The 24471-nt window shown below is 40.7% G+C and overlaps 1 non-coding gene across 1 annotated transcript; it reads left to right on the forward strand.

Annotated features, from left to right (window-relative positions):
* The first annotated feature begins 21161 nt into the window (after window positions 1-21161).
* On the forward strand, window positions 21162-21234 carry trnav-cac (transfer RNA valine (anticodon CAC)). Its single transcript has one exon. It is a non-coding gene; the product is annotated as a tRNA-Val (tRNA).
* The last annotated feature ends 3237 nt before the right edge of the window (window positions 21235-24471 follow it).

The following is a 24471-nucleotide window of genomic DNA, read 5'->3' on the forward strand; positions in this document are numbered from 1 at the left end:
TATTGTTTATAAATTAGTTGAACAATTGATTTGAGCGGATATTTCGCTGCGTTGATGAACTGGTCTCTGAACTTCGACTGAGTTACCCCATAAATAAAAGTGTTTGTGCAGCAACTTAATATGAATAGCATGTATCCCGAATGTTGAAATATTATTTCAGAATCGCTGTAATTATTTTGATCCAAGCGGGCAACGGTGTAATAAAGGACTTCGGCAGTACCAACTGACCACAGGATGATGAAGTTTCCGGAGATGGTGTGAAGTAAGATCACAGACCTCCTCCTGCTCTCCATCTCCGGGTCACTGCGGTTCTCCGCCTTGTTCTGACCCTTTAGCCCCTTACGGACGCGACTTGTCACTAAAATATGTCTGACTGTCAGAGCGTTGAACAGCAGTATTAACACAAACGGGAGTAACGGCATGAGAATGATAGAAAACCATCGATACCCCACCCAGCCGGGATCCGTAAAGTAGCTCGACTTTGGAATACAGTCCCAGGGTATATTGTCAATCATTTTCAATGGATGATATCTAAAAGAGACAGGAACATTTTTAGAACAGAGTAGACCGCCAGTTGTTGTCAGAACCACAGCCGCAGTTTTCCCGGTGCAATACTTTGCTTTCCGCTTCTGGCAGCAGATGGCGACAAACCGATCAAAGGTAAAAGTGACGGTGAACCAGACAGAACAGTCAGTAGCTGCCATTCCCAGCGCAGAGATCGCGCTGCACACGGGAGTGATATCCAGGAAAGTCCCGGGGAAGTAGTAATAACTGATCTGCCACAGCGTTACATCAAAGATAATGGTGAGTAAATCCGCCGTTGCCATGGCCACCAGGTAGCGAGTAGTGCAAGTGGAGAGGCCACACTTTCCCCTGGACAGAATCAGAATCGCCAGTAAATTCACTGGGGGAGCAACAAAAAGAATGGGTTAATCACTGTCTCGCTGCTCTGTGGGTCTCAGGAAAGAGATAAGCTGGACATTGAGAACAATGAAACTTTGCAGACAACTCATTTCAGGAAGTTTTAAAGGTGTTAACAGGGAGTCGCAGAAAACTCTCACGTGTGTACGCTTGGTGAAAGTTATGGTACACGGTACCAGAAGTTATCGGTGCTCGGGAAGCAGGCATTGCCAACTGATCGCCCAGGCCGTTTTGAACAAATTAATTAAAAACTCCTACCATCAGGTTTTCAACTGATGTGTAAAACTGGATACTACTTCAAATTTCTCAGCGATGGTGAGTGACGCCTTCCTGTCACTTTGTTCTGGAATCGCCCCACACAGCAAAACGCTGCACCCACAGCTTCAGTCAATTTACAAAGTTCAAATCAAATGCATTTCCCGCGTTCGCATGTCTTCGTCCCTTTCCCAACTCCAGTTTATTATCTCCGTACAGCAGCCTCCCTTGGCTCGCTTCTTTCAAAACCTGCAACTACGCTTGGCTGCAGTATGTCAAGGAATCCGACTGCAAATTTTGAATTTTCCTTTTGAAAGATGTTGTCTGACACGCTGGGTGAGTATCTTGGACGGTAGTGCTTAAACTATCCAATTTCCAAGGAAAAGACAATATTGCTGCAGAATACTCTAAATGCTTTGATACTTATTGTTCCAGAGCCGGATATCGGATAAACCTTACCACGTCTGAACTCTATCGGACACTGTAGGGTTGGCTCTTAATTCTATCGACGCATGACGGATAATCGAGCGTTGAAACAAACCCTTTTACTCGAAAAGGCGCACAAACTCTTATTTGAAATTGCGAAACTCGGAGTGTCGCACAGAAGTTATGTTTATAACTCGCTCCTGAATTTCGCCGACGTTTCGCTTCCGGCGACGCCTGCAGACTTGCAGAAATTTCATGAAACCTAGCGCAATACCATGACATTTGAATTTAAAGCCCGATACGCTATTGATACGGAAGTACACCAAGTAGCCCGAAAAGGTGCCGAAAGCGTTGTATTATCGGCGTTTTCTTTCATAATGGCTCTGCCTTTTGATATATCAAAACATGAGTTTGTAACATGAATCCATCTCCTAGATCTTCTACTCTATATCTGTTTCATCCGTCGGTTTATTTTCATCCTAGGCCATTGATTACATAGCATGATAACTTCTGAACGTACACAGAGTTTTGTCACAATTTCTGAACCGCACTCACTGATCCACCGAAATCACAACGCTGTCCGTAACAGAACGAGTCCAAAGGCCGCGCATACAGAACCGCAAATATTAGATCGTCTATGCTCTTACCGGGAACACCAATAACGGCAATGATCAAGTACCATGTCTTTCTCACACGGTAAAATATTTCAAGCATGCTGTCTGATTTCCAGTCTGTCTCCAGCTGCCCGCGATCTCGCTGAAGAAACTCTGAGCAGATGAATCTCCACGGTCTTTCATTTATACTCGCGCCAGCACACTATATATTCAATGCTAACACAAGGCTGACGTATCTTCCAACAGCTGGGGTAAAAATAAACATGATTTCATTTGATTAAATCCCAGTTGTGATGAGGTATGGATTGCTTGACACGAAATTGCATAATCTTAAATATGAAGAAATGTCGATTGGAGAAGTCAGTGAATATTGATGTGAAACAGTCTCCAGCTCGACTCTTGGTTTCTTGATTGTTATTTTTATCGTGTCTATTCCTTGAATCCATAAACTTTGTCGATATAAACCAATGCCATACTGTCATTGCGCTACTCTGTCTCAGTCTGAGTATTGTCTCGGTTATAGATCACAGCAATAGAAATATAAACAAGATAATGTTGTTTTCAAGTTCCTGTAATGTAGTGAAGAAGCGTAAATTAAAGTTTTATCATGGCTTACAAAGATACTGAATGCAGGTAAATATTTAACAAAATTAATTGGAACACACCAAAATGCTGGAAGTAACAGGTCAGGCAGCATCTTTGAAAATGAATAAACAGTCGACGTTTCCGGCTGGGGCCCTTCTTCAAGTTAATTAAGGCTTCGTCGAGTATTGAGCTGAATCAACATGAGCGGAATTCCCAGTGTCCAGTCATTGCAATTCCTGTCCCCATTCCCGGTGCGACATGTCGGTCCATGAGCTCCTCTTGTGCACAATGAAGCTACTTACAGGCGGCCGGAGTAACCACTTATATTCCGCCTTGCTAAACTCAAATCGTGTGGCATGAACATGGATATCTTTGTTTTCCAGTTTTTCCCTCCTTCCTTTTCCATTTTCCTCATTTCCCCACTGGCCTTTTACTCTCCTCCTAATTTGCCTACCTTTTCCCCCGATGCTCCTCCTCCTTCCCCTTCTCCCATGATCCTCTTTCTTCTCATATCTGATTCATCTATCCCGAGCTTTTGCGTTTTCCACATCTCTTCCCAGGAGCTTATTTCGTCCTTCTTCTACAACCACCTGGCTTCAACTATCCCTTTCCAAATTTCTTCTTCCCCCTCCCCTAACCATCTTATTCTGGCATCTCACCCCCTTGCTTTCGGCTCCTGCTGAAGGGTCGCTGCCGGAACAGTCAACTGTTTATTCATTTCCAAATAATCATGGCTGAAGATTTCAATTTCCGGCCTGACATAACGTTCCATAGCCTACTCGTCTGCCAGGATAAGACCAATCTCAAGTTGGTGGAGTACCACTTTTTATTCTGTCACAAGTAACGTCGAATGTTATGGCTTGATCACAGATATGTTGAAAGGATTAGATAGAGTGGATATGGAGAGGATGTTTTTTGTGGTGGACCAATCTAGAACTAGAGGGCACAGCTTATAAATTGAGGAGAACTTTTTAGAACTAAGGTGAGGAGGATTTTTTTTTAGCCAGAGAATAGTCAACCTGCAGAATATTCTTCCACAGACTGCGGTGAGGACAGCGTGTGTATATTCAATGTGGAAGTCGATGGTTTCCTGATCGGTCGGGCATCAAATTATATATTTCGAGAAGTCAGCTTGCAGGTGTCTGGAATTGAGTGGGATCCGGGATCAGCGATAATGGAATGGCAGAGCGGACTCGATGGGCTGAATGGACTATCCTGCTCTCACCGTTTTATGGTCTAATCTTCAACTGATTATTCATTTCCATAGATGCTGCCTGACCTACTGAGCCGTCCGGCATTCCATCTTGTCCCCTTCCGCCTCCAACCGAACCTGTTGTTCTGGCATCACCCTCCTTCGTTTTTCAGCCTGAACCTGGGTCGCGGCCTGAATGCTCAACTGCTTATTCATTTCGATTGATGCCGCCTGGTCTGCTGAGTTCTTCCAGAATTGTGTGCGTCAATGAAATTTATGCGTTCCGAAACATGGTAAAACAGCTCATATTGAAGTTTGCACCAGGATGAAGCGAAGAATCTTCCAATCAGTGCAAATGAATGCAGTTACAGAGTGCCTGAATTCGTTAGATGTGATCAAACAGTGACAATTGCTTTGCAGATAACGGTCAATCTGTAGTGTTGTTGATGGTGAGGTAGATAGTCGAGTTTACTTGATTAACTGGTTTAACTTGTTTAACAATCTGAACTGCACCTTCTCTGGAAATATAACACGGCATTGTATTTTATTTTTTTGTTTTTTACTTAACTTTCTACCTCGATGTCTTTGAATGATCCGAAACGAATGCAACAAAAGAAGAGCCTTTCTCTGTGTCTGGACATTCCTCGCAGTAATAAAGCAATAGTCTGTCAGTTATAGAATGTGATTTATCAGTCTGTCACATGATCAGCGCGGGGCACACAGGGGTCAATATTGAGGTACGTGGTGAATACCTTCCATTGGTGAGTAGGGCTGGGATATTCCCAAAGGTTGACGGGGTTCTCCAGGGTGCTGATGTACTGATGGAGAAGGAAATGGAAGGTCCATCATTAATGAAAATAGGTCTGCTGATTGATAATACGGGGTTCAACATATTGCAAATATCTGCCTTCACTGACGCGAAAGGTCCTGACGCAATGATACATAATATTGGTCAGATTCGAGTTTCTCTTCTCCATCAGTAAGGGTTGCGATTCCAGTGGAAGCCCCAAGAGCTTGACAAACGGAATGTTTCAGATATCAGCAGAGCATTTGTCATTTTCTAATTAAACCGGTTGGGGAATAGTTGTTTCACACAGGAGTTTTATAATGGTGAGCGGCTTGCCTGTGTTCCTCAGTGAAACATTTTCTCCATGTCATGCGCATCCATTAAGGAGGATGTTTTCGCATATGTTAACTTAACGTGTTGACTTACTTCGTTTCGTTTTGGTGTAAGGAATTGGCGCAGTGATTTAGTTGCCTATCTGCACTTAGAGAGAGAGAGAGAGGGGGAGAGCACTCTCTGGTTTATCACACTATAAATCTTTATCAAATATTATTCCATTGGTTATTGGTATGTTTTCGCTGAATGTAGCCTTCTCCACCGCCATCGTCATCGTGAGGTAAAGCATAAATGGGAGTAACGGCATTTCAGCAACCAACTGGACGCCCTCTAACAATCGTAAAGGAGCTGTTATAATTTTATTTCTTTCAGCGTATGAACTGCTCTCTCGTTGATTCCATCGTGATGCACATGCCACATTCTCGCCCCGGTACGATATAATCCTAAAGAATGGGCAATAGTTCATAATTCAAGGAGGCTGAATAAAGTTCCACAGTCTAATTTATCTTTCACTGACCCACAATCTCCATGTTGGAGATTGAGACACTGACACTCTTGACCTAGTGCCGAGGGTGAGTTTAACAGTTTGCTCTTTACACGCAGTCTGTTCACTGGTCGAGTTCTTCGGGTTTTTGTTTCTGTATTAGACCATGAAACACGGAACTCATGCAAAGGCAAATGGGAATGAAAGCGAGGAATTAGTTGATATGGTGTAATGTCAGGTGAATCTCGTTTAAAAAAAATGCGAGAAAATTAAACGACATGGTTGAAAGCGGCGGTGTTATAACAGTAGAGTAAACACATTTGCACACCCCCTAGGTATTCCTTATACTCCACAAACAGTCAAAGAAAAGTAACGGTTACACCCGGAAATTGAGTCTCAGCTGTCTCGCCGTTGCTATTGCTCCTGGTAGCATCTTTATGTTTCCGACTTGGGGTCATCCACTTCTCCGATGGTCGGTCTCCTCGAAATTTCGCTACCTGTGCCCCTGAAATCCTATTTTTGTCATAATAGGGAACTATTCACGACAATTTACAGATGCAGCTTGAAAAAAAAAATAAAAATCAAAATGGTTGCGCTGAAACGTCTTTAAATTTCTTTCTAATACTTTTTCCAAAAGAATTTAAATGAATACGCCAATGGGTGTGTTTCTGAGGACTGTGGAACAGATGAGGGTCAGTGCAACTAGGCCCACGGCGCCGAGCTGCACCAAAGGGCACATTTTTCTCATAATGCTCCATAACTCTCACAATAGCGCAACTTTTGATTTCCAAACTATCCTCTGCTGCTCAGAAAGTTGTCAGTCGCCCAAAGTCCGAATTTGTGTATTTTAGCAGATGAGAATTACTTAACATGCTTTTCTGCACTGTGGACCTGAACTGACCGCTTAATGTCACTCACTTGGTTTGACTGTATCCTACTAAAGCGTCTGGAAGTGATCATCATACGAAGTACAATCAATTTGAGTCACTAACACAATTGGAGATGTTGCATTGGCCACGTCGTTGATAAGGATTACGATCACTTACAACCTGTGACCGGCAGAGGGCGCCTACGGCTTCAGCACATGGCTTCGTGGAGCCCCGTGGGACCTTTCATCTCTCCTTTCACCCTTGATTACTTTTGGCTCCCAACTCAAGACCCTCACTCCGCCTTGTCATCCGAGACCCTGCTGAGTTGGGAACCCAGCTGTTGGGCCAGCTGCCTAGACCCTCAGTTTTTCTCATCCGATAAATCGATGGACACGGGGGAGACCCTCACCTCACCAAGCTCATACGGGAGTCATGCAAAGTAGCCATCGCCTTCAGTTAAATAAGTTAAGCACCATGTCAACCCACAGACATCACTGTTCAATCAACCACCTGTTGAGCACCAACATTCACCAAGACACTATGTTCTCCGTCTCTCCTTCTGAGACGACGCCATCAATGGCGACATCGTAGAAGTGCTCAAGCAAAGCTTAATTCGCCCATCCAGATCTCTAGCCTGTGCAGGACATGCGTCCCTACGGACCTACGTCCCTTTGTAGGTTCAACAAAATCATCATTAAGAAATTCTACCCTCAGCTCTTTATAGAAAACAAATTGGAAACAATCCACGGGTCCATATGTTCACATAACTGGTACTACAGAGTACCTTCAAATTGATCAACACCTCTCGCAGTTGGGGGGAGAGGTAGTGAATGGAAGACAACGTTTATAACATCCATTGGCCACAAGGAAATTTTGGAATATTTACTGATGTATGTCGAACATTCCAACATCCCAGGTGTTTCTTAAGGCTTCTTTGATGAAACCTTCCAAGACATGCTGCACAGGTAAGTATACGTGTTCACCAAAAACATCCTCATCTTCGCCAATAAGGATAAAAACAAGTTTGTTCAGTCGCTTCATTTGTTCAGCTTCTCATCAACACCCGTTGATCAATTCGAAAACCAGCTTTTAAGTGAAATGTTGGAATAAGAATCGTTTGTGTTGTGGTCCAAAATGCACAAGATGTTGCAATAGCATCTCATTTCAAAGCCTGTATCTTTTTCTGTAGCTCTGCTGTGATGGTCCATGACTTGCATGCGTACATGAAATGGAGAATACCAATGCACGCAGGAGTCTCATCTTGTAATTCATGGAGCTGTTGCTGTCCCTTCGTTTTGTCTTGAGGTTGGATTGGGCAGTCATTGTCTTTGCGGTTCGTCCCAAGAATTCTGGCCTTGATCCTTCATCACAGATCATTGCCCCTAGGTATTTGAACTGCTGCACTGTCTCAAGTTTCTGACCATGGAGACTAAGATCTCTGTTGTGCTGACACCATTGTCATTTGATTTGAGCTTGGTTTTCTCGGCACTTATTTCCATTCCAGACTGTGTGGAGACTCAGTCAAGATGTCTGACCAGATTGGCGAGATCATCGTCTTTTCTTTCTTTTTCAATCTTTTTATTGATTTTCACATATACACAAAAAAAATAACATAGTAATAAGTAAATTATAAATACAATAGACTTGAAATCACATTGATAATAAGATAATAATATCCTACTAAACATCAACAAAAGAAAATACCTTAATCAAGTCCACATGATTATATGAAAAAAAAAACAAAAATAACCATTAAAAAAGAAAAAAAAATATTAAAAAAAATATGTGAAAAAATATATATATTAAAAAAAAATAAAACACTAAAACTAAACTAACATAGGCAATAATAACAGTTTACAAGTATAAGATAGTGTCAAAGAACTCCGGAACTCCATACCTGAACATGAATAAGCAGAAAGGTCTGGAGAAGGCCAAATTAATTCATATGAAAATGTCGAATAAACGGTCTCCAAGTTTCTTCAAATTTAATTGATGAGTCAAAAATAGTGCTTCTAATTTTTTCCAAACTCAGATAAGACATAGGTTGAGAAAGCCATTGAAATGTAGTAGGAGGATTTACTTCTTTCCAATTTTGTAGTATAGACCTTCTGGCCATTAATGTTACAAAAGCAATCATTCGTCTGATTGAGGGGGAAAACTGATTACCATCTTCATTTGGTATGCCAAAAATTGCAGTAATAAAATGAGGTTGTAAATCTATATTCCAAATTGAGGAAATAGTAGTAAATATATCCTTCCAATAATTATGTAAAGTGGGACATGACCAAAACATATGGGTCAATGAGGCCACTGCTAAATGACATCTGTCACATAGAGGGTTAATATGAGAATAGAATCGAGCAAGTTTATCTTTAGGCATATGAGCTCTATGTACAATTTTAAATTGTATTAAAGCATGTTTAGCACATATAGAAGAAGAATTAACCATTTGCAAAATTTTTTCCCATTTATCTGTTGATATGTTGTATTGAAGTTCTTTTTCCCATTCTTGTTTAATTCTAACTGATATTTCTGGTTGTATCTTCATAATCATATTATAAATAAAAGCTACTAATCCCTTCTGACAAGGATTTAAGGTAAAGATCAAATCTGTAGTGTCCATCAAAGTTGAATTAGGAAAAGATGGTAAAACTTTATGTAAAAAATTTCTAATTTGTAAATATCTGAAAAAATTAGATTTAGGTAATTCAAATTTATTAGAAAGTTGATCAAATGACATCAAAGTATCTTCAAAAAAGAGATCACGAAAACATTTTATACCTTTCCTTTTCCATATGTTAAAAGCTTGATCTGTCCAGGAGGGTTTGAAAAAGAAATTAAATAAGATAGGGCTATCAAGAACAAAGTTTTTCAAAATAAAAAACTTACGAAATTGAAACCAAATTCGTAATGTATGTTTAATAACAGGATTAAATATTTGTTTATTAAATTTAACTAAATCCGCAGGAAGACAAGAACCAAGAACAGAGAATGGAGAATATCCCTTTACCTCATTACATTCCAAATTTACCCATTGTGGGCACAGTGGTGATCCAAATCTAATTTCCAATACAATAAATTACGAATATTATTTGCCCAATAATAAAATCTAAAATTAGGTAAAGCTAAACCACCATCTTTTTTTGATTTTTGTAATTGCTTTTTACTTAACCTAGGGTTTTTATTTTGCCACACAAATGAAGAAATTTTTGAATCAATGTTATCAAAAAAAAATTTAGGAATAAAAACTGGTAGGGCTTGAAATAAATATAAAAATTTCGGTAAAATCATCATTTTGACAGCATTAATCCGACCAATTAATGATAAAAACAAGGGAGACCATCTTGTAGTAAGTTGATGAATTTGATGAAGCATAGGTAAAAAATTCAGTCTAAATAAATCTTTATATTTCTTGGTAATTTTTATACCTAGATAAGTGAAGTTATCAGTAACCACTTTAAATGGTATCCTATCAGTCAATAAAGTTTGTGCATTTAAAGGAAATAATTCACTCTTATCTAAATTTAGTTTATAACCAGAAAAAGTACCAAATTGAACCAACAAGGATAAAATAGCAGGAATAGACCTATCAGGGTCAGAAATATATAACAGCAAATCATCAGCATAAAGAGATAATTTATATAACTTCTCATTACGGGTAATACCAAAAATATTAGGAGATTCACGAATAGCAATAGCTAAAGGTTCTAATGCAATATTAAATAATAAAGGACTTAAGGGACAACCTTGTCTCGTACCACGAGATAATTGAAAAAAAGAGGATCTGTGGTTATTCGTAAAAACAGAAGCAACAGGTTTATGATATATTAATTTAATCCACGATATAAAATTAGGACTAAAATTAAAATTTCTCAATGTATTAAATAAATATATCCATTCAACTCTATCAAAAGCTTTTTCAGCATCTAATGAAATAACACATTCTGGGATTGTGGGTGGTGAAGTATGAATTATATTAATCAATTTTCTAACATTAAAAAAGGAATACCGATTCCTCATGAAACCAGTTTGATCTTCTGAAATAATCTGAGACAGTACTTTTTCTAATCTAATAGCTAAAATTTTTGTAAGTATCTTAGAATCTACATTTAATAATGATATAGGGCGATAAGATGTACATAAAGTAGGATCTTTATCTTTTTTAAGAATTAGAGAAATATTAGCTTCATAAAAAGATTGAGGTAATCTCTTCTTAGCAAACGCATCATTAAAAATTTCACATAACCAAGGAGAAAGCAAAGAAGAAAAAGTTTTAAAAAATTCTACTATATAACCATCAGGACCAGGAGCTTTCCCTGAGTTCATTGATGAAATAGCCTCTCCTATTTCCACTATAGAAATAGGAGCATCTAACAGACTATGATCTTCATCAGTCAGTTTAGGAATATTCAAATTGTTAAAAAAATTATCTATCATGGACTGGTCACCATTAAATTCTGAATGATATAAAGATTTATAAAAATCTTGAAAGGTATTATTAATTTCTTTATGATCAGTAGTTAAATTACCGTCTGATTTGCGAATTTTAATAATTTGTCGCTTAGTCGAGATAGCCTTTAATTGATTAGCTAACAGTTTACCAGTACGGTCACTATGAAAATAAAATTGAGCCCTGGTCCTAATTAATTGGTTTTCAATTGAAGAAGATAATAGTAAACTATGTTCCATTTGAAGCTCAACTCTCTTCTTATAAATTTCTTTGGTAGGAGTCACGGAATAAATCTTATCAATTTCCTTAATTTTATCCACCAATAAAGCAATATCTAAATATCTTTGTTTTCTTTTACCAACAGAATATGAGATAATTTGACCACGAATAAAAGCCTTAAAAGAGTCCCAAAGTATTCCTCTGTCGATTTCTTCAGTACAGTTTGTAGAAAAGAACAAGTCAATTTGCTGTTTTATATAAGTAATAAATTCTGGGTCTTGAAGCAAAGTAGCGTTAAGTCTCCAAGATCTGGTGTTATTGGAATAGTCCGAAATCTTAATAGATAACTTCAAAGGTGCATGATCCGAAATAGTAATAGAATCATATTTACAATCAATAACATCCGTTAATAACCGATGATCAATAAGAAAATAGTCAATTCTAGAGTAGCTATGATATACATGTGAAAAAAAAGAAAATTCTTTATCTTTAGGGTTCAAAAACCGCCATATTTCTGTAATTCCCGAGTCAACCAAAAATGAATTAATACGTAGGGCTGATCTATTCGGAAGAGTGCGAATAGGTTTAGATCTATCCATCGAAGGATTCAAACAACAATTAAAATCTCCACCCATTATCAACATATATTCATTTAGATTAGGAAGAGAGGTAAATAAACGTCTAAAAAATTCAGGTCAATCAAAGTTGGAGCATAAATATTAACTAGAACAACTTTCCGATGGAAAAGTAAACCAGTTATCAACAAGAATCTACCCTGTGGGTCAGAGATAATTTCATGATGTGTAAACGATATTGAGGGATCTATAAAAATAGACACACCCCTAATTTTGGCGGTACAATTCGAATGAAATTGTTGATCCTTCCAGAACCTAAAAAAACGTTGATTATCCTCCCTCCTGATATGGGTCTCCTGTGCAAAGATAATATTAGCTTTCAGTCTATGGAATACTTTAAATATTTTTTTGCGTTTAATCGGATGATTGAAACCATTAGTATTCCAGGAGATAAAGTTAACAGATCTATCCATCATACCAATATTAATTGTGTGTATCATAAAAGGTTAAAAAGACACATAACCCACAATTCAGGAAGGAGGAAAATTGATTCAGGAGCAGCCGGAGAACATGACACCTCAACAATATTAGTAATTTAAAGTCGGCCCATAAACTAAAAGCAAAAAAATAAAAAGCAAAAGCGTGAAAAAAGATCCCTACCCCCTCCCCCCACCCTTCGAAAAAAAGCCAAGCGGCAGGCGCATAATCTAATACTAATATTACCCCCATTTCAAGATGGCAGCTCTATAAAAAAAAGATTAGTAGAAAACTATATATCACCCAAATTAAAATATAGAGTTGCAAAAAAAAATATATATATATCAATCAGAATAATAAAAAAAACTAATATAATACAACAATCATTAATAAAAAAAGGTATAAACGTCAAAATTTAAAAGTGTAATATACCTTTAAAAAAAAATCCCATATTCAAATACAAGATGACGTTTCAAGAGCAAAGACTTATGGGAAGAAGAAACGCCATTTTGAAAAAGCCATATTACTAAATACAAAAGTGAGTTCAGCGATCTGTTAAAAGACAAAATATCATTTAAAAAAAAGGGATATAATAAACAGTACAACATATATATAAAAAAAACTAAAAATCCAAAACATTCGTCCCATATCTGAGTACAGGCAAACAGATAAATGCTTGTAAAAAACAAAATCTTACGGGAAAAATAAACATCTTAAAAAAAAGATAAATCATTAATGCAAAATATAAACGTATATAACCAAAACAGAAAGAAAAAAAAGAATATTATCAAAATTAAAAAAAAACATCTATAAACAATGATGCTAGTAAAATAAAACCGGACCCATAGATCAAAAAATAAAAAGTTATAACCCAATTTCATAGGTTAAAACTTAAAATAGAAAGATATCCTCTCTCCGAAAAATCTTCCACATAACACATAGTTCAAGTTGCAGTAGAAGATCGAAATTCTCCAACAAATTTCTTTGCTTCTTCCAGAGTGTTGAAAAATCGTTGACTGTTGTCGGGCAGCACAATTCTAAGCTTCGCTGGATACATTAAAGCTTGTCTAAGTCCAATCGAATGAATCTCTGCCATCACTGGTTTAAAAGCGATCCTGGCTCTCATTACTTCAAAAGAATAATCCTCAACAATTCGAAATTGAAAGTTTTTGTAGGAAATCATACCTTTTTTACGAGCTAGTCGAATTAAAAGCTCTTTCTCACGAGGATAATGAAGGCGAACAATCACCGCTCGTGGTTTATCAGGCACAGACGAAAACCTCGCAACTCTGTGAGCGCGGTCGATAACAGGTTTAGTTTGCAAACCTTCACCACCGAAAATTTCCCATAGTAAATTAGAGAAAAATTCAGTTAAATCACCGGACTCAACTTTTTCGGAAAACCCGATAATACGCAAATTCTGTCTGCGAGATCGATTTTCGAGATCAGAAATTTTAAACTTATACTGATCTACAGTCTTAAGAGTCGATTGTACATTCTTATGCAACACTTCAATTGTACGTACTTTTTCAACAATTAATTTTTCAAGAGTCGCCAACTTATCTTCATGCCGCTGAATAACCGATGCCTGCGACTGAAACTTAGTATCAAGCGATTTAACAGCTCCTTCAAGTTCAGACATTTTCGTGGTAAACGTGTTTTCCAAACTTGCCATTTTACTTTCCAAACTTGCCATTTTACTTTGCAGCTTGTTATCCAAACCTGCAAGTTTAGTGTCCAGAAGATTAGAAATTGTTTCAACAGATAAAGGCTCCTTAGACGATTTCTTACTTGTAGCCATTTTAAGTTCGACAAAGTTAGATCAAATATAGTTTTAAAAGAAAAAAAGTCAATCGAAAATATCAACTCATTTGATTAAATTCGAAAAGATTAGATTAAAGGGTGATTATAGTTAGAAAAGTGAAGAGCGCCTAAAAGGCAGATGTTTACGTCGCCATCTTGAAACTCCACCCCCGAGATCATCGTCTTTTATGCAAGTCATTCAATGTCGTCAGCAAATCTCAGTTTAGTGATGTTCCTCCCTCCGATGCTGACTGTGCTCACATGCTCTTCCAGGGAAACACTCATGATCCCTTCCAGGATGATGTTGAAGATAATGGGGGAGAGGAGGTAAACTTGACGGACACCTACAGAATTATGGAACCATTCCCCGATTTATAGAGTGCATTGAATTAAAACAACTGTGCTGTAGAATAAGTTGTAACAGCTGAAGTTGAACAATAATACTACAACGAAATACATTGTGGGGTCAAGGATCAACCTTATCTACACTCCGATTGCGACAATAATAGAGGTGAACAGAGGGTTCAACTCACTGTAAACAACTCCGTGTCAGATAAAACATGAAAACGCAAATGTTGTAGGCATCGTTCAGACTCGGCAACACAGAAAGCAAAATAAAAGAAGTTTTAGCAAGGAAGTCAGTAAAAGGATCACCCCACCACAATAATAATGCGAAGTTGTACTTCAAGGGCTTTAACAGCACTGCCGTTCCTGCAATGTTTCACATGCAAACCTTTGGGCGTTAAGTGAATACACCGGTGCTCCGATTGTGAGGCCTCCTCCGCATTGGTTGGAACAGACGCTAGCTTATTAACCACATCATTCAGCTCTTTAGAACTGTCCTTGCGGTCACCTGGAACACCAGTTCCCAGCACGATTTTATTCCCCTTCTATTTCCCAAGCTACGTATCTATTCCAGGAATCCTCCGTCGCCAAGATGTTCGGACATGAACAATCCGCTAGCGCCGTCTCCAATATCACAACAAGAACATCGATTCCTCAAGATTGCGGTAATTTGTGGCTGCAATGGGCATCTGCATTATTTAACATCTTGTCAGCGATAGGCGGCACAGTCCATAATGTCCAGTTTGATGCTGGGAAATGATTTGATTGGCCGTTGAATGGGACAGATTAAAAAAAAAGTTCTGCAGATAATTGAATTCATGAACAAAGCAAACAAATTACAGGAGGAACCAACATGTCAGGCAGCATGGATGGATAGAAATGGGAGGTCAATATTTCTGACCGAGACTCTCCATTAGGTTTGGAAAAGACATGGGCAGAAGCCAAGTAGAAAGCAAATGTTCCGGTGAAGGGGAGGAAAATAATCTGAGCGAGAAACATGAGTTCAGCTGATTGGGGTGTTCGCCCAGAATAAAGGACAGAGATTGGAAACGAGCGGATCTTGATAAACAGGTAATGAGGGCGTGGTGGCCGAGAATGCACGAGAAGCGCAGCTGACAGCTGGAAAATAAAGGGGAGAGTGGTGAGAGAATCGCTGAGATTTTTCTTTCCCCGGTGGTAAGAGAAATGGATTTGCAAAGCATGTGGTTCAAGAATACTAGAGGCATTATAAGCTGTTATTTCTTTAAGCTGAGTTGGACTACTCGTTGCAGAATTGAAAGCTACGGGCCAACGTGCCGGCGCCGAGATCTGAAGTGTGATTGAAATAGATGGACACCTCCAAGTCCTGAGTAGGAAGGCGTATAGAGCAAATGATTCCGAAGAAGCCGCCCCTCAATCTACGTCGGATCCTACTAAGGTAGACCAGACCGTACGGGGAGCATGGGTTTCAAAACATGATCAGAAGGTTTCGCAGCTGAAAATATCACCTGGATGGACGGCTTAGAGTAGTGGTGCCGGTGGAGAGGTGGAGTACGGGCCGATGCGGTGTTAAACAAGGTAGCAGGGAGACGGGAGACCTGTGGAGTGCTACACGGAATCAATAGAATCGCACAGAGAGAGATATGCAAAAGCGGAGATGGAGTGCATGGTGGCGATATGGCTTTTGATGTGACATAGGTTATGATATTTATCGTTCATGCGGAGTCACGTGGTGTGTTATCTGAGGACAAGAAGACCCAATCTCATTTATTATTTGGGTATTGATCGGTAATGGTACCCTTTATGAAAATAGAGCAGATAATGTTTGATGTCATCGCCGATCATGATGGAACAGAATTTCTGTTTACTGTAAAATATCGGACTCTCCCTCTGCTTCCCACCCGTAACGTTCATGAGGAACTGCTCATCCAAAGAAATTACAGAATGTAATAGCGCTTCCGCAAGTGCTACTGATGCAGGAGATACAGCCCAGATTGCCGGGAGGATCAGTGGCATTGCAAACGATGTCGGTAGACAATCTGTCGCTGGAGTTCGAAAGGAGAGGTATACAGTCAAGGCAGGTGTCAGAATGGAACCAAACATATCTGAAGGCGGTCGGGAAAGTTTTCGGCTTCGTTGACAAAATTGATGAGCTGAACGTCAATGTAAGGGTTGAACGGATGGGGTCGGGAACACAGACTCAGGACCACATTCTCGGAGCTGCACCGATGTACGAGGACGGGCAATAGCACCGCACGGTGGATCTGTGGGGCACAATGCACTTTAAAATTGCAGGGTGCTCTGATGGAGCAGAAATGGGAAGACAAACCGGCGAATGACGGAAACCCACTAAGACTGTGTGAGGGACCTCTGTATATAATTGCTGCTTGGGAGTACTGAGTGGAACAAGGATTGCTCCGGTCCAGTCGGACAGAAGGTGCCTGCAGTGTTAGTTAGGTCCGGGTGGGTGAGGCCGCTGATTCAGAAACTCCGCGCAACAATGAGGGTAAACGAAGGTTTTACTACATTTATTAGCTGCTCCCTTAACTTGGTCTGTGCAACGGCGTAAAGGCCGTGTTTGTACAGCAGCTCAGAAGCTGCAGAAGGATGCCCAGCTGTCGCAGCGACTCTGGTGGAGGCACACATCTGGTAAGATCAGACACCGGATCCCACGCAGAGTACACAGTAAAAGGTGCCCACAGCAGGATGAAACTTCCCGAGACGATCAGCAATCAAACGAGCGATTTTCTGCATTTCTCCATCTCCGGGTCTCTGGTACACTGTAAATCTCCGGGAACCCGCGAGCTCTGCTGGTGACAAAGACGTGCCTGACGGTGAGGCCGTTTGTCAGCAGAACTAGCGGAAATGGGAGTATAGGGATGAGGAAGTAATAAAATTGGTCAATTTGGATTTAGATATTTAAATCAAATATCTCTCCATACAAATAAATGGATAGATTTACCTGCCAGTATTACTCTGCGAGCCGAAAATACCAGTAAATATTCTTCAAATAGCTGATCGCAGTCACTATCCCCAAAACGACAGCCGCAGTTTTCCCGGTGCAATATTTTGTTTTCAGCTTCTGGAAACAAATGGCGATAAACCGATCAAAGGTGAACGTGACGGTGAACCAGACCGAACAGTCGGTTACGGTGTAAATCAGAGCCGCTTGGATATTGCACACCTTGGGCATTGAGCGGACGGAAACGCAGTATGACATGCACATAAGTGGAAATTTGCTGAATGTCAGGTCCAGGATAAGAACTAGAAGATCCGCCGCTGCTATGGCAACCTGGTAGCAAGTGACAACTCTGGAGAGGCCGCACTTTCCCCGAGACAGGATGAATATGGTCACCATGTTCGCTGCGAAGAAAGGAATCAATCAGGGTAAACACATCAGGAAGGGTTCTCCTAAAGCAAACATATACTGTAGACCACTTTCTTGTCAGTAACAATGTTAGGAATGATTGTAGAAGACGGCTGAATATAATTATAGCATTACCATTCAATAAACCTTAACGCGATCAAATACTGTAGACAACAAGCCAGTGGAATATTATCACATAGATTACCATTCTGTAAACTTCTACCATTTTGCTAATTACTGTAAACAATACAATCTGTTAGATCAACAGATAACGATGGCTGATGATTAGGGAATTACGTACATGTTGAGGGAAAACCAGCTGAATGATGTATCATCTGTTCAGTCTGCATAACTTCATCTGTCGTGAAATAAGTGTCCTTGATTTTCCCGCCCCCCACTTTTAGCTGAAGCACAGATTCCCGTCCATGATTGTTACGCAGGGCGCTGGTTTGCAGAGAGAACAGCGACCCAAAGCACAATTATTGCATCTCTCTTCCTGCTGTCGACATTGAGTGAGTGATTATCCGCTTCAAATCATGACAGAAGGCCCATCGTCTCCTTGTACTATTTTCTTCATATTTGTATGCTATTCATCAAAGTACTGATAATGCGTTATGTTTTCAGCACCATTGAAACTGTCAGAGACTCCGAGTGACAATTGATCAATAACAGAAGAAGGTTAACTGCTCACATACGTGGATACAGAACAGGCGAGCACAATCCTGGACAGAAGAGGAATCATTTTGAGAGATATTCACAATTAGACAACGTGCACGGCATGCTATTATGGAACTACAGTCAATGGGGCAACTTGAAGAATGCTGTTAGGATATCCCGAGAGTTTAGAAGAGGGAGGGAGTTCTGTTTTGAGCCGAAATGCGATTAACCTTTTTGATAATATGTTCGATACGTCCGAATATCCTAATAGCGGAAAGACCTGGATAATGTTCAGGAACCGATTAGCCATGAAAACAATGGGAAGTGGGACACAGGTTAATTGCAAAAGAATCCTGCCAAAATGTAAAGTTTCAACTCTCTTTGACAGGCTGCTGTGTGCGACAATCTTCTGTAAGTTTACGCATCAGAATTATGAACCTTCCGTCCAGAGCATTAACTTTCTTTAACAATAAAGTTTATTTACAACACACGAACACAAGATAATAAATATTTACAAAACAGTAGCTACATTCAAAATTACTATATGGTTGCTGCCGTCTTTAAAACAGTCATTCCGCCGCCGTGACCACCGGCACGGAAATTCGACAATGTGTCCGCAACGACCCCGTGCTCCCTCTCGAAGGAGAGCCAGGCACGGTCGTGTGCTCCGAAAAGGAGCAGGCCTTCGGCTCCGGCAGCGCCCTTTCATCTTCCGTCACCTAGACCCGTGAACGGCCATCTTGACCACGACCAGGAACAATCCGACCCGGAGATCCTCCTTTCGACTCGCCCCCTTCCGGACTGGGAGCGCGGGACTAACATGCAGCCGGAAACTCAGCAGCAGCCCTTCAGAGCATTAGGTGAGACAGCCTGATCACAGCACACGGTCATAAGCCATTCGATCATGGCCGATGTATTTCCTACCAACACCGTTCTCCTGCCTTCCCCACTTATATTTTGATGTCCCTATCCATGAAGTACCTATTAACCTCCGCTCTAAATACAGTACATCTAATCATTTAATGTCAGTAAAAGTCTGTGTCAAAGAGGTCGTCAGACACATTGCATCTGACAATAGAAATTCCCCCTCAGCTCTGTTCTGAAAGAGGCAGTCATCTATTCTGAGGCTGCACTCTCTGGTCCTGGACTCTCCCACTGTTGGATACATCCTCTGCATGACGGCTCGATCTGAGCGTTTCAATTCCAGGTAAGCTTCCCCTATCCCCCTGCTCCATCCTCCTAAACTCCGGCGAATACAGGCACGGCCTCATGCTTTCAATCGGTTATTCTCCTCAACGTGCTCTGGATGATCACCACTGCCAGCACAGATTTTCTAAAACAGGGGACATCAGCACCGTAAATTAACAAAATGCATAGCACAAAAATTTGCCTAACTGGTATGTGCGACAGCAGTATTGATTATTACTATCGAAGGTGCACGTGAGAAGGAAAATGTGCAGTTACGTTATCTTTGGAAAGAGACTCACCGGGAAGAGCAATTATATCGAGGATGGGGAAGAAAATCACTTCAATGGCTCTGAAGGCATGTGAGACTCGATCATCTAACGTTATCTAATTAATATCTATAAAAATATATGGAACCTTCCAGAAGATATTTTTCCCATCTCCTGTTATATTCCAAGTTGACTTTCCAAGATTCTGATGCATCACAGAACAAGCCAGTCTGCCCTCAATCTCCTCTTTGTGCAGCTCCTGATCTCTGTCCGTTGCAGGAGAGGCTGCTGTCGCTGAAATTGGGGGAAGTGACTGAAAGGATTAGTAAAGTATTAATAAGAGAGAGAAAAACCCTCCTGTGACGTCAGCAGACTACCTTGAATTGACGCATTTATTTCTGACTGTAATTAATCTGATTTGTGATGTGCAATAATTCTTTGTTGTTTTACACAGCCGTGTTGAGACAGCACAAATCTCAGCACCAATTTGCAGCATTCTTTGAAATATTTGGAGTATTTAAATACGTTAAACGTATGTTTAAATGCATCCATTATATGGAAACAATTGTATTTACTATATTATTCACAACAGCGGACGTCAGAAGAAAATACATCTGTTTAAAGCTGTAGATGATGCAGAATGGATATCCTATACTAGGCTCCCCGGCCTCTTTCATTATCTGCAGCTCTGCACACAAGCCGCACATGCTTTCATAGTTCAGTTTCTTTATCCAAAAATCCACTGAAAAATGACAGGAATTACTTTCCTGCAAATAGACCAAGTAAAAGAGATGTAAGCCGCTCCTTTCCTCCGCTCGCCTGCATGTCACTGTTGGGCCCGGATACCCGACCTACTAAACCCACTACACCCCCTCCACCCAACCGATCAGGGTCACGTGTAGCTATGGGAGCTGGTTGAGGATGGCCGCATGAGCAGCTGATGAGTATCACAGGTCCTGGTTAAGTGACCATTGACTCCGGACAGATCATCTCTGAAGAGTGCTGAAGATCGCTGGTGTCTTTGAACGCAGCAAAGATTCATTACCGAGTTGCTCATTGACAATAGAATGAGATTGCGTTTGAGATTGCAGATTGCAGATTGCATCAACAATCCCCCAGATTGCAGATGGAAGCTAGAGGAAAATGTTTTAATTCCTTGCTTTATGTATGCAACATAATTCAGTTACATGTTGCATGTCGAAAGTTCACAGGAAATTGTTAACGCATGTCACTGCATAACGTCGAACAAATTTAATACTTGTTACTGAAAGCTGAGAGGAACGGTGGGCAATGTTTTGTTCTTATTGCTGTGGGGAGGGGCTTCCTCTGGTCATTGTTCAACAGCGCTGAGCAATGAGCGCTTTGCACCGTTTCTGTGGTGTAGTGGTTATCACGTTCGCTTCACACGCAAAAGTTCCCCAGTTCAATCCTGGGCAGAAACATTGTTTGGACTTCAATGTTGGGGATGAACTTGCGACTCAAATTTTCATTTCGTGCTCAAGTTCATTGTCATGAGCATTCAGGTCATAAATGTCAGGAGGAATAACCGTGTGCTGCAAAATTTCTAAACTACTTAACAATGTTAAATTGCTTGCTTTGTCTTTACCTGTGTATTGCTTTGCTTCCTAGTCATATTACAGACTGTCTGTACAAATTCTCCACCACACTATTCTCGTTCCCCTCTGTCACTCGTTCCCTTCCTTCTCCCTCTCAAACACACTCAAACAAACAGACGCTCTCTCTCTCTCTCTCTCTCTCTCTCTCTCTCTCTCTCTCTCTCTCTCTCTCTCTCTCTCTCTCTCTCTCTCTCTCTCTCTCTCTCTCTCTCTTCTACTCCTTCGATTGCCCATTTAAATTCGATGACGACGTCCACTCCTTTAATGGTGAGATCTTTGATGACTATGCAATCCTATCCTGGATCTACAAGCTCTATTGCAGGGTGGGCATGTATACGTAGTAGTCTTGGTAGTGATAGCAACCATGGCTGCATTTCTCCTGGCTCTATTCTACTGTCATCCGGTTCTTCTTTCCATCTCCAGAATACGAACCCAATCCCTACAGAGCTGTCGCCAGGTCATACGGTCAGCAGCAGCATCCTGCAGGTCTGCAGGTCTGATCTTTCAGTTTCATAAAGCATTCTTTATCTGATCCTCATAGCGCTTCATCCGCCCTCCAGCTGAGCGTCGACTATGATGTAGCTGGCTGTATAACACTCTGCGGGCTAGCCGACATGTGGGCATCCTGATCACGTGCCCCAGAAACTGCAGCTGACGCTGAGTAATCATGGCCTCAAATACTTCTGCCTTTTGTCTTCACATGTATTTCAGTGTGAGGCACCCGCTCACGCCAGGTAATTCCCAGGATGCGCAGAAGGCAGCTTATGTGCAAGCGCTCCAAGGACCTGATGTGACGGCTGTAGGTTACCCAAGCTTCACAGACATAAATGTGGGTGGTGACACAGATCGCTTGGTATACGGCAACCTTTGTAGAGGGACGAAGGTTCCTGCTCTGAAAGACTCTACGCCGAGGTCTCTCAAAGGCAGCTGATGTCTGTTTAATGCGGCTCCGGATGCCGTTGTCAATGCCGCCATCCTCAGAGAGAATGCTCCCCAGATACTTAAAAGATGGCACTACTGACAGCTTTTTATCACCAGCAGTGAAGGCAGGTAGAGTGGGTGAGACACTGGTACTCCACTGGCAAACCAGCTCTGTTAACAATATTATTTTAATAGTAACAATATGTGATACGAGTTTTATTTTTCAGTTCAACTCAGCTGCTGATGCGAGAACAGCTCAATCCTGTGATGCTCAATTTATTTATCTCAGGACACTGCCTGTCTGTGCAGGTATATTCATTCATTCCATCATGAAACAAATCCTCTTCATTGGAAGACTTCTATCCAACGGTCCCGATAAATTTCACGCAATTGCCTTGCCCCACAGTGTTGGATTTTTAACCAAATTTCTCACTTTGTTGTTCTGGAATTTCGACGAACTTTATACATTTTAATATGACATTGTGTTCAACATATTTTTCTCTGTAATACGAGTGAATCTGCAGATACTGGAAATAAATGAAAACACAAAATCCTGGCAGAACTCATCAGGCCAGACAGCAAATATGGGAGGAGGTAGGACTCCTGATGAAGGGTTTCGGCCCGAAACGTCGTCACTACCTTTCTTGAGAAGATAGCTTAGAACTGTTCCAGGAAGAGTATTTGCTTTCTGAGATATCTAACCGTACCAAGCTCATCAATAAAAAAAAAACAGATTTCATTAAGAAATAAAGTTATGAAATTTATATAAAATTATCTGATCATATCCGGTTTGATATATCTGATCGCAATATATGATTAATCAGTTTCCGAATTAGGATTGGAATCCGAAACAGAATGGAAAACTGCTTAACTATCTCTGGCATATGACACGGACATTGTTTTCTTTGGCGGCAGCACGACTCGACTATGTTCAAATTGGGATCGAACAGAAACGATTACTCATTTCTTTTTCCACACATGCAGTCTTACTAGCAGATTTTCTGAATTAAAAAAAAACAGACATTGAAACAAACCTATGAATGTTTTGTAGCATCGGATAATATTGTTCTACTTCCTTCCTCTCCGTTAACCTGCTGTCGATCGTAGACCTATCCCGTGGAAAATGCGGTCTCTCCAAATGCATTACTCGCTACCTGGTGGCCATGGCTGTGAATCATCTGCTGTTCGTTATCCTGGACCTGATATGGAGACAGATTCCCATTGTTTATTACCGAGAATATCAATTAGTGGCCAGAATCCGCATATGTGATATACACGCCGTCCTTCTGTTCGCAGCCACACATTGCTTCGTCTGGTTCACCGTCTCTTTCACCCTTGATCGCTTCGTCGCTATTTGTTGCCAGAAACTGAGAGCAACGCATTGCACCGCGCGAAAGGCGATTGTGGTTCTGGGGACGGTCACTGCTGTGAGCTGTCTGAAGAATATCTTCTAGTATTTTATGTTCACTGGTAATTATATACTCTGGAATTTCCCGTGGCTTTGTAACACAAGGTACGGTATTTAGAATTCGTCTGCCTGGGGATCGGTAGAACTCCTTCATTATATCCTGACCCCTGGGGCAGCAATTTCTCTGATCCTGCTTTTCAACACCTTGACCGTCAGGCAGATTAAAGTTGCGAGCAGGGCCCGGAGGCGGCTCCGTGGTCAGAGTACTGCAGATACTCCACAAGATTCCGAGATGGCGAGCAGAATGAAATCCATCGTTTTATTGTTTGCCATTTCTGGTAATTTTATCTTGCTATGGGCACTGTTCATGTTCTCCTCTATCAACACACGGCTCCGCTTTATGGGGTTGAGGCCAGCGTACTTTCCGGATTTTCTTCAAGAATTGGGATTCATGTTCCAGCTTTTCAGCTGCTGCATGAACACAGACGAAGTTCAGGGAGCAGGTAAAGAATATGGTGAAATATCCCTTTGTCCTAATTTCAAAATCATTAAATGAGCAATGGAATGAAGCTTGTCCAACAATAAAAGCCGATTACGATGTCGTCTCTCTTTCGACAACTGCTTCTGATGTTTCGTGTTAAGGCTGTTCTCTTTCAGCTTTTACATGAAATATCTCGTTCAACGTCTTCTGCCAGAAATTATTGCGATTTAAATTCAGCTGCCGCTTGACAAGA

Source organism: Hypanus sabinus, unplaced genomic scaffold (genome assembly GCF_030144855.1).
Source record: "Hypanus sabinus isolate sHypSab1 unplaced genomic scaffold, sHypSab1.hap1 scaffold_100, whole genome shotgun sequence".
NCBI lineage: Eukaryota > Metazoa > Chordata > Chondrichthyes > Myliobatiformes > Dasyatidae > Hypanus > Hypanus sabinus.